Source organism: Ictalurus punctatus, chromosome 26 (assembly GCF_001660625.3).
Source record: "Ictalurus punctatus breed USDA103 chromosome 26, Coco_2.0, whole genome shotgun sequence".
NCBI classification, from domain to species: Eukaryota; Metazoa; Chordata; class Actinopteri; order Siluriformes; family Ictaluridae; genus Ictalurus; species Ictalurus punctatus.
This window is the reverse complement of record NC_030441.2, coordinates 13,453,826-13,465,894: the sequence shown is the minus strand read 5'-3', so window position 1 is coordinate 13,465,894 and position 12,069 is coordinate 13,453,826. Positions and strand designations below refer to the sequence as shown.

The 12,069-nt window shown below is 39.6% G+C and overlaps 1 protein-coding gene across 4 annotated transcripts in view; it reads right to left on the bottom strand.

Annotated features, from left to right (window-relative positions):
• atf7ip (activating transcription factor 7 interacting protein) overlaps positions 1 to 12,069 on the bottom strand; it is a 55,695-nt gene that overhangs the window by 33,724 nt on the left and 9,902 nt on the right. For all 4 annotated transcript variants that reach the window (XM_017457156.3, XM_017457148.3, XM_017457154.3 and 1 more), the window contains exon 2: positions 1,310 to 1,380. The gene's annotated coding sequence lies outside the window, so the exon portion shown is untranslated. The remainder of the gene's footprint in view (positions 1 to 1,309; positions 1,381 to 12,069) is intronic.

Genomic DNA, 12,069 nt, shown 5'->3' with positions numbered 1-12,069 from the left:
TCATATCATGTAGATGAAACAAAATGAAGTAATGAAACAAAAAGATCAGTAATGTCTGAATGGTCTACCACTTAATGGTTCATGTTCATGCTGGGAATGTTTACAACTTTAGAGCTGTGCTTTTAATTGGACATTGATGTAATTTCTATATCAGGATTCCAGCTATCCATCCATTTTCCATACCAATTACCTTACACAGGTTTGCAGGGGAGCCTGGAGCCTACCCCAGGTGACTCGGGGCAGAAAGCAGGGGATACCCTGGATGGGGTGCCAACTCATCGCAGGGCACATTCGCACACATTCACACACTACGGACAATTTGGAAATGCCAATCAAACTACAACAATCAGTCTTTGGACTGGAAGAGAAAACTGGAGTACCTGAAGGAAGCACTGAAGCATGGGGAGAGCATGCAAGCTCTGCACACAGCTCTGCACACAGAGCAGAGACGGGATTCAAACCCCCCAACCCTGTATGTGTGAGGCAAACATGCAACCACGAACACCATCAGACTGCAAACATCACCCCAGTTCTTGGTTTACCACCAGTAAAAAATAAAGATTTCTGTCCTTCATGTAAATAAAGAACAATTGTTGGATCTAGATCTGTCAGAACTTCATCATAGTTATAATTTTCATCTTTCAAAATTGCTATACTATATTTGAGTTTCTGTTTTGTCTTTTGTTTTTTATTAGAGATGCCTAATGGTACGACACCCTAAAACAAGGCTAAATCAGGGCCCTAAAATGACCCACGTTTCAACGTTTGTTCATTATTGTGTCGTTCATTGTATTTGCAAATATTAGGGGTTGTCTTTTTTTTTTTGGGGGGGGGGGGTTGGTTAAGTACACATAAGACTTATGTATCTTAAGCTTCAGTGCACCAGTTTGTAAATTTGTCATGCATCTTCCCAACCATTCATTGCTTTATTTAATCCTAGATAAAAAGCAAACAGTAACTGCACATGTCTACCAAATGTGCCTTGGGCAAAAACAACAAATGATCGTGAGCAAGCTAATAACACCTTTCTCTAATGGCACCCTCATACACTACTGAAATGTTTTAGTGAAATGGACATTATTTGAATTTCATTAGACTACAAGTTCTGCATTCTGGTGTTATATCGAGCACCTTATAAATGGTACTGATATGCGAGTAGTGATTGAATAAACAAGTGTGAGACACCGACTGTATGTTCCAAAATAATAAGTGTTATATACTGTTTGAATTAAGTAGTTTGTTTTAGGTGCATGTGGGCAGTGCAAAGCATAAGAAAGAGGAGAAGTCTATCCATAAAAATAAGACTTACCACAAGTTGATTTGCTTTGCCAATTTTTAGTGCTGAGCAAGAAAAGACGATCAGTGTATGATGATTGACACCTGTGGGGGGGGGGAACAAATATTAGTGCCATATGCTACTTGTTAAACACAGACGAAAAAATGAACCATCGTTTCTGCATGTTGCTAAGGATAGAACCTGTCTCCTGGGAGTTCTTTTCTTCCTCTACACATTTAGATTAAACAAGAAACAAGTAAAGAAATTTACATGATTTTTAAAGCCCTTTAATCTACAGCTTTTAAATCACATGGTGCAAACAGGATCCAGGTGCTCTCCTTAATTAGTCATTTATTATCGGGGTTTTTTTCTCTTTGAAAATTTGTCAGAACTAACACAAACTATGAATTAATCATCACGCTCTTGACTGTGAGCAAACTGAAAACTAGATTGCTTGATATTAACACATGAACTCCCTGAATCACATAGCTATTTTTCCATTTATTTTGTTCAATAATTAAGAGAAGTTCCCCTCCCCCAGCAGACATTTTGCTCCACACTTTCCTGCAGTAACTTAAAATGGCCACCGGATTGGCACGATGAAAGAGGAACTGTTCCACAAAATCATGCCTGCAGCAGCACTGGAACGTGAGGTAAGGGGAAAAATCTGAACGACCAGCACTTGCTCTATCTTTACATCGTTCCGCATGGTAGGAAAAAACTCCTAAATCATTGGTGAGGTTTACATTGTTCAGCAGTCATTCTCTTTTTTCACTGTTCCTTAAATCAGTCCAATCTTACAGTTTGTGTTGAATTTTGCACAAAGAAGTTATGAGAAAAGCTATAACGACTAATCCTTGTACAAATTTGCAAAGCTGAGATCAATGTAACAAAACGTCCCATAACAACCAGGATTTTTTTTTTAATCACTAGCCATAGCTTATACAATAGCTAATTAACTTAGCATGTTGGCTCCAGGTTCAGAGTAGATTACTGATCTTGCACAAAAAAAATCTGACTAAATTTTGAAGCTCATGCATATTTCATGCATAATTTAAAGGACTGAAAATATGTGAAGTTGCAGCCAACTTAATAGAACAGAACCATATAGAATATAAAATGAACCACAACTTCTACTTTTTATTCAAATAATTTTAAAGTCTGTTAATCTATGTACATACTTTGATCTGTACATGAGTCCCAAGGACATTTTGTCTAGGTAGCTAGCTCATTATCAAGATGGCAAGCTACAGAAAATCTGAAACTGATAGGGAGGGGTTAATATTATCTTATCTTATCTTATCTTATCATATTATATTATATTATATTATATTATATTATATTGGGATAAATTCACACATTTAAAATCTGTATCCCGTGTTTATATGTTTCTGTAAAGCTGCTTTGAGACGATGTCCATTGTAAAAAGCGCTATACAAATAAAATTGAATTGAATAAATATAAAAAGTAACAGTCAGTATCGGGTGGCCTTCAGCTGTTTTAAGTACTAAGCGCATCTCATCCTCATTTAATCCATCTCATTTGAGTATTAAGTGCATCTCATCCTCATGGACTGGACCAAATTTGTCAGTTCTCGCTGTGAGATGTTACCCCACTCTTTCCCCAAGGCGTTTGCAAGTTCTCGAACACGTCTGGGGGGGACACATGGTTACATGTAACTTTCCACCGCAAGGACGATCAGCTGTCCTTCCTGTCTCCCAGTAACACTGACTTAGGCATATTACATTACAGACATTGCAGTTTATTGCTCTGGCCACATCTGCAGTCCTCATGCCTCCCTCCAGCAGGCCTATGGCATGTTCACGCAGGTGAGCAGGCACCCTGGGCATCTTTCTCTGTTTTTCAGAGTCAGTAGGAAGGTCTCTTTAGTGTCGTAAGTTATTACAACTGTGGCCTTAATTGCCTACTGCCTGTAAACTGCTAGTGATATTTAGTAGTCCTTTGTGACTATTGATTGTCAGACTGTACAAACATGATTCCTGCTGTAAGCCTTGTCACACTGTAGGATCTCAGTTGTCATTAACGTCAGACTGTACGACAGTCAAGACGAGAAAAACAGACACACGCAAGAAGACTCGTACGGAGTAGGAGAAGCCACACTGCAGGACTTTGCCTCAAATCTTCTGACACTGCCAGAATTTAATCGCAGGAAAAATTTGATTGCAACGGCCATTAATTGGCTGTCAGGGAACATGTCGAACTAGCGATCAAAGACTACAGATTTTGGCCTAGGATTATAGGAATCGTTCAGTATTCTCATAATTTGTCTCACCAAATCGTGGCCAAACTCATACAGTGTGAACCTGGCTTTAAGGACTGTACCACAGGTGCATGTGCAATAATTGTTTATGGTTCATTGAACAAGCATGAAAAACATGTTTAAACATATTTAAACCCTTTCAATAAAGATCTGTAAAGCTTATTTGGATTTTACAAAATTATCTTTAAAATACAATCTCCTGAAAAAAGCCTGAGGGCACTCTGGGATACAGTATTGTGACTGACCTGCAAGGGGGGGGTTCAAAGAAGTGTATAATAAAAAGATGGAGTGAAACAAGGTCGCATGTTTCTCTGACAAACCACAAGACTAGAAAACTTTGAAAGAAATACCAATAGGACGGTAACCTTAATAATATGTTAAAAATCTAAATATTAAATAAAATTAAAAAATGTGGCTGGTGACATGCCTGGAGATGGCTCCTGAGGTTCGTAGGCTAGTGTTTGCCCATTTAACACTTTTTTTTTTTTCCCCATAAAGCCGACATATGGCTTCATCCAAATTTATTGGTTCACCTCTCTTGTTAGGCACAAATCCAAAATTTTCCCAGATCACCGATGTAACATTTGGTTTCCCAACAAGATCCATCGCAGCGGCAGAACCTGAAGTGAAATTGCAGCATTCGCCTGACTGGATTTTGCCGTGCTGAAACAAACCCAAGCCAAACTAACAGACAACACCATATAAGGCATTTGATTATGATTATGTAATTTTGTATTAAGATAGAATCTCCTGCCATATGGTAGGCTATAAATACAAATTAATATTGCAACTATTATTATTATTATTATTATTATTACACTTATATTCAAAACATTTGTACTTGTCAAAGTGCCCACTCCAGCAGAAACATTAACGTGGCGTGTGAAGTGACACTACCGCAGGTGGCCCTCCACCACCGTTGTGGCAATCTACCACCGTGGTGGTGTGGTTGTCATGGCCACTGTCACAGCCCTAGATGGAAGTCCTCAATAGACACTGCTTTGATTAAAAAATAAAAAAGGGTGGCCAGCTATTTTTTTTTAAAGAAAATATAGGGAAAATATCAGGGGGAGGGGTAATGATGTTAGGAATGTACCATGTGTAATATACCAGAGAGGTACCAAACATATGCCCCTAAAATCTCACCTTGTTCTATTTCTGCACAATGAGACAGCTCTTGGCCCCCTAACCCCTGTACTTTACAACCTGCAAAGTTCACTGTGGCTGTCGTTCATCCTCCTGGCTATTTCTTTATCCTTTTTGCGCAACACTATGGTATCTCCAGAGTGCACCATATATTCTTCATGCTTTAAGACATATATAAACTATAAAACAACAAATTACCCGAACTAGTTCAAAATATATCGAAATGGATGTGGCTTGCACGTAGGAATGAGTGAACCACCATCTGGACAGACACAAAAAAGCAAAACAAGTAGAAAAGTACACCCTAGCATGGAGTACACCATTTTAACACTGCTTGCAGGATTTAACAAAGCCAAGACTATGGGCTTAATATATATTACTCAAAATCTTATGATTTGTAGTTTCCTATTTTCACAGCTCCTATTAGGTTTGTTTTAGTGTTTGATGACTAAACACTGTAAACCTATTGTCACAACATTCTGGCAAGCACTCCGTTTACATTCCTCTAATAAACAGCAGGGTTTTATCCATGTTAAATATTAACGGTACAGTTTCTTAGGAACAGCAGTGAAGAGAAACGTGTATATGAAACGTGTATATTCAGTTCAGTTTGAACAGCAGTCTTTCTAGCTTAGCATGATCCTGACAGTACAGTGAGGGGAAAATGAAGTGGAGTGGGGGATGGGCATCTGTGCTGGACTATACCATTTTCATCTAGAAAAGGTGACAACCATAGCTGAGGATTGTGGAGCTAAACTGCTAACACTTTGTCCCTAGTAACCTAGGGATACTTCTGTGCAAAATTTGTTACAAGCATACATAGAAGACAAGAACACCCTTTCCTCTAACAAAGATAGTTGAATAATATTGCACACACATTTTGAAAAGGTCTATTCCATAAAACTGAATACACAGTGAAAGATGTGAACTAACTAAGATTATGGGGTAAAAATGTAAAAACCTAAGACCTTACCTGCGTTCACACTACCAAGCAACAAAGCAAAAGTATCGTTTCAAGTCTACAACAATGACTCAAAGACTTTCAGAGGCTTTCTCAATTGTCTAAAATAGTTATGAGCCTGCTAAATGACAAAAGCCCTATTCGGATTGGACTAGTTTTATATGAAGAAGTGGGGTAATGTAACTAATCCCTGAGTATCACTGGGATTCTACTCCGGTCTGAATCGGTCATGTCAGTAATTTTTATGTACTGCGTGTACACCTCTGGAAAGATTCTGCCATATTTTACCTTCTATAAAGCAACAAGTAGAAATAACCTCAGATATTATGTCCTCTCCAAATTGACATGTTGGTAAAGATTCCATTCTATCCTTTGGGAAAAGTGATTTTGTGCTTTTAATTCAGTCCAAAGAAACGCCAGGAAATGCTCTTTTCTGTCATAAAGGTTTCCTGAAACAGTAACAAAACCTAGTATTTGCGGAGTTTAAATTGCATAAAGATAAAATATAGACAACTTTTAAAGTTGCTTGTCAGACCAGCAACAACAACCAAGCATACAGTATCTCACAAAAGTACACCCCTCACATTTTTGTAAATATCTGATTATATCTTTTCATGTGACAACACTGAAGAAATGATACTTTGCTACAATGTAAAGTCGTGAGTGTACAGCTTGTATAACAGTGTAAATTTGCTGTCCCCTCAAAATAACTCAACACACAGCCATTAATGTCTAAATCGCTGGCAACAAAAGGGAGTACACCTCTAAGTGAAAATGTCCAAATTGGGCCCAATTAGCCATTTTCCCTCCCTGGTGTCATGTGACTTGTTAGTATTACAAGGTCTCAGGTGTGTCAAATTTGGTGTCATCGCTCTCACACTCCCTCATACTGGTCACTGGAAGTTCAACATGGCACCTCATGGCAAAGAACACTCTGAGGATCTGAAAAAAAGAATTGTTGATCTACATAAAGATGGCCTAGGCTATAAGAAGTCTGCCAAGACCCTGAGACTGAGCTGCAGCACGGGGGCCAAGACCATACAGTGGTTTAACAGGACCGGTTCCACTCAGAACAGACTTCGCCATGGTCGACCAAAGAAATTGAGTGCACGTGCTCAGTGTCATAGCCAGAGGTTGTCTTTGGGAAATAGACGTATGAATGCAGCCAGCATTGCTGCAGAGGTTGAAGGGGTGGGGGGGGGGTCAGCCTGTCAGTGCTCAGACCATACGCTGCACACTGCATCAAATTGGTCTGCATGGCTGTCGTCCCAGAAGGAAGCCTCTTCTAAAGATGATGCACAAGAAAGCCCACAAACAGTCTGCTGAAGACAAGGAGACTAAGGACATGGATTACTGGAACCATGTCCTGTGGTCTGATGAGACCAAGATAAACTTATTTGGTTCAGATGGTGTCAAGCGTGTGTGGCGGCAACCAGGTGAGGAGTACAAAGTCAAGTGTGTCTTGCCTACAGTCAAGCATGGTGGTGGGAGTGTCATGGTCTGGGGCTGCATGAGTGCTGCCGGCACAGGGGAGCTACAGTTCATTGAGGGAACCATGAATGCCAACATGTACAGTGACATATTGAATCAGAGCATGATCCCCTCCCTTCGGAGACTGGGCCGCAGAGCAGTATTCCAGCATGAAAACAACCCCAAACACACCTCCAAGACGACCACTGCCTTGCTAAAGAAGCTGAGGGTGAAGGTGATGGACTGGCTAAGCATGTCTCCAGACCTAAACCCTATTTAGCATCTGTGGGGCATTGTCAAATGGAAGGTGGAGGAGCACAAGGTCTCTAACATCCACCAGCTCCGTGATGTCATCATGGAAGAGTGAAAAAGGATTCTAGTGGCAACCTGTGAAGCTCTGGTGAACTCCATGCCCAAGAGGGTTAAGGCAGAGCTGGAAAATAATGGTGGCCACACAAAATACTGACAATTTGGGCCCAATTTGGACATTTTCACTTAGGGGTGTACTCACTTTTGTTGCCAGCGGTTTAGACAATAATGGCTGTGTTGAGTTATTTTAAGGGAACAACAAATTTACACTGTTATATAAGCTATACACTCACTACTTTACATTGTAGCAAAGTGTCATTTCTTCAGTGTTGTCACATGAAAAGATATAATCAAATATTTACAAAAATGTGAGGGGTGTACTCACTTTTGTGAGATACTGTACATCCTGAAGACACTCGTATCTCTGTTATTCACACAGAGACCACTTAACCTCTGTGAATCAATTGTAATTACTAAAGATGTCCTCTGGCAACATTACTTAATAGACATACACCAAAACCATCTGCGTAATATTGTGTAGGTCCCCCTTGTGCCACCAATACAGCTCTAACCTGTCGAGGCATGGACTCCACAAGACCTCTGAAGGTGTAATGTGGTATCTGGCACCAAGACATTCACATTAGATCCTTTAAGTCCCTTAAGTTGTGAGGTAGGGCATCCACGGATTGGACTTGTTTGTCCAGCACATCCCACAGATGCGCGATTCGATTGAGAGCTAGGGAATTTGGAAACCAAGTTCCATTTGGAAACCAACCATTCCTGAACAATTTTTGCAGTGTGGCAGGGTGCATTATCCTGTTGAAAGAGGCCACTGCCTTAGGGAATAGCATTACCATGAAGGTACTTGGATGTACTTGGTCTGCAACAATGTGGTACGTGTCAAAGTAACATCAACATTAATGCCAGGACCCAAGGTTTCCCAGCAGAACAATGCCCAGCGCATCACACTTCCTCTGCCAGCTTACCTTCTTCCCATAGTGCATCCTGGTGCCATCTCTTCCCCAGGTAAATGACACAGATGACACACCCCCAGCCATCCACATGATCCATTTTCTATACCACTTATCCTACTGGGTCGCGAGTAACCTGGAGCCTATGTTCCTGGATCCCAGGGAGCATCGGGCACAAGGCAGGGTATACCCTGGACAGGGTGCCAATCCATCACAGGGCACACTCACATACACATTCACACAACTATTCATACACTATGGACAATTTGGACATGCCAATCAGTCTACCATGCATGTCCTTGGACTGGGCGAGGAAACTGGAGTACACAGAAGGAACCGAGGAAACCGGAGTACCCAGAGGAAACATGCAACATGCAAGCTCCGCACACACAGGGCCATGGCGGGAATCGAGCCCCCAGCTCTGGGGGTGTGCGGCAAACGTGTTAACCACTAAGCCACCCAGTCCACATGATGTAAAAGAAAATATGGGATTCATCCAACCACTTTCTTCCATTGCTCCATGTTCCAGTTCTGATGCTCAAGTGCCCATTGCAGGTGCTTTCAGCAGTGTACAGGGGTCACCATGGGCACTCCTTTCTACCATAACAAGCATTAATTTATGCTATAGTAACTCTTCTGTGGGATCGGACCAGACTTCGCTCTCCTACGCATCACTGAGCCTTGGGTGCCCATTACCCTGTTGCTGGTTCACCAGTTGTCCTTCCTTGGACAACTTTTGGCAGGTACTAACCACTGCATACCGAGAACACCCCACAAGACCTGCCGATTTGGAGATGCTCTGACCCAGTCACCCAGCCATCACAATTTGGCCCTTTTCAAAGTCACTCAGATAGTTATGCATGCTCATTTTCCTGTTTTCAACATATTGACTTCGAGAACTGACTGTTTACTTGCTGCCTAATATATACCACCCCTTGACAGGTGCCACTGTAATGAGACAATCAAAGTTATTCACTTCACCTGTCACTGGTTTTAATGTTATGGCTGATCTGTGTATGGAAATCTTATTATGTTTAGATAATACTAAAGTTAAACTATTGACCAAATTCCTCAGACCAATCCTATTTAATAGGTTGTACAATGTCCCCTCAATTCTCCAATCTTCTCTAATTTTAGTTCTGCTTTAGCACAAACATAGAAGTAAAACATAACAAAGGTATAATATTTTAAATACTCGGACATCCTAAACACAACTAACAGTGTTGTGTATAAATTACACAGCAGACAATATATGTTTTGATTACCACTGTTTCTTATTTCTTACATGGACATGCCATGCCCACAACAGATGAACTGATTGACATCGGTGACTTGTTATTTGCTTGTCTGAAAGCAGGGTTAGTCAGGAATGCTGCTGTCATGCTTTGACAAGGTACCCCCTCCCCTGTTTTCAAAAATCACAAGCACCACCAGAAACGCTGTTTATAACCCACTGTTTATATAGTACCGTGCAACAGTTTTAGGCACATCTAAAGAAATGCTGTAGAGCAAAGATGCCTTCAAAATAATGAAATTAAATGTTCCTACATTAAAAAATATACCATAAAGAGCAGTAAACAGTAGTAAATGAAACAAAGTAAATATTTGGTGTGACAAAAAAAATAAAAACAAAAATAAAAATGGTAGTCTCTGGTACAATTAATGCAGTTTTATAATGAAATGAGCTGAAAGTTTTATTGAGCATCTTACAGAACCAGTCATGGTTTTTATGGGGACTTTGACTGTCGCATTCACTTCTTATTTTTGCAGCAAAACCCAGCACCCTTCATTGTGTTTTTTTTGTGTTTTTTTTTGTCTGAAAAGTCTCTTACACAATGTGCTGCTTTCTTTAATCACATACTAACATTTTTCTGTAACATTTAATTTTGTGCTAGAAAACTAATGTTTGGGAATCCAATTTTTTTTTGTACTGACTTCTACTAAGAATAAAAATAAATAAATAAATAAAAAATTGTGCTAAAAAATAGGGTGCCCAAACAGTACTGTGTATAATGTTTCTGACCCACCTGGCATAGATCTCAGTGGAATTTTTATTTATTTAAATTTTTTTAGCAAAAATGCTGTCAGCTTTGCACAAGGCTCACCAAGGTTATTAAACAAAATATGAAATAACCAGTTGCATTTTTCACAGTAAATTCACAGTAAATATTCACATAATGTGGTTCACTACACAAGTCACTGTATTGGTCCTGGAGAAGGCAGAGAACATCCATACACTGGCATACAGTAAAAAAAATAAATAAATAAAAATAAAAGGGAGAAGGGGGGATTGACTATATTACAATATTAAATGTTAATTCATTCTGGGATGTAAACAGCAGCACAACTTCAATGTGGAACCTGGTGTAGTATTTATGCAATAGGTGGCTACACATAAATTATGTTCCTAAGAGAAGTTCCCTTCTTCCCCGGCAGACATTTTACTCCACACTTTCCTGCAGTAACACAAAATGGCCACCAGCTTGGCTCGGTGGGAGAGGAACTGTCTCACTGAGCCATTCCTGCTCCAATGCTGTAGCACACAAAATGTAAAAAGAATCGAAAGGTGTGTATTGCGTGCTCTACCTTATACATTGCAGCACACAGCAGGACAAAGCTCTTTATTTGAGCTTTTCCTTTTTCAGTTTGTATCTATGATTCTAATTTGTTTAAACCCTTACATGTTTGTATCCTATATCACAAATATTTATCTTTTGCAGAACAACTAATGTTCACAAGTCAGGATCCTTTAAAATGTCTTCTTTGAAGTGGTCACAGCAGCACTGTGTAATAAAATTCTAACCATGATGTTCTTAACACCCCAAGTCCTATTTGATACATTAACCCAAATGTATACCATACTGAGATGTAGGCTATAATGTTAAAATATACACAAATTAATCTATGAATATACATCACAGTACACATAGTGATGTTTGGGATCGCAGAGACAAAACTGGGGAAAAATGAAGCGCTCATAAACTCAATCCTGTTATTGTAGTTTGCAACCCACTGAGACTGGAGCTGCTTGCAGACAGTTCTCTCATTTTATATAATCCATGTTAATAGTATCTGTAGCTATTATTTTGGTTCATTTGTCAATATTACTAATAGATTTCATGATGCGATGCAGGATCCCACTACATGGTCATTTTGCTCTAGTTACCTAGAACGTTATCCAGGGTTATTAGAGGACGATAGCACAATAGTGTTTTAAGAATGAAATAGCTAGAAAGCTGTGGGAGAAGAAAAATGTGTTTGAGATATTTTCACAGTTGTTGGCCAATCAGGAAACGCTGTTGGTATATCGGTTTAAACCAGTTCACACACACACACACCCCCCCCACCACCACCACCACTTTGAGAAACATGCTTTACATGTATTTTCTAGTTTATCCCTTTTTATACTATGGGTATATTTTAATGAGAATAACAATCATCCTGGCTGAATAACCTGAACAATATTAAGGTTTTCTTTCCAAAGAAAAACAATATTGGAAAAAACACTAAATTTGATACTTTTCAAATCTTTTTTTAACTGTAATAAAAGAAAAAACATTCTGGGTACAATGGAAACTGTTGGAGCCAATAGTATGCTTTAAAAACCTCCCTCCCCCATGTAAGCCTTCCCTGCAGTAACAAAAAATCACCACCA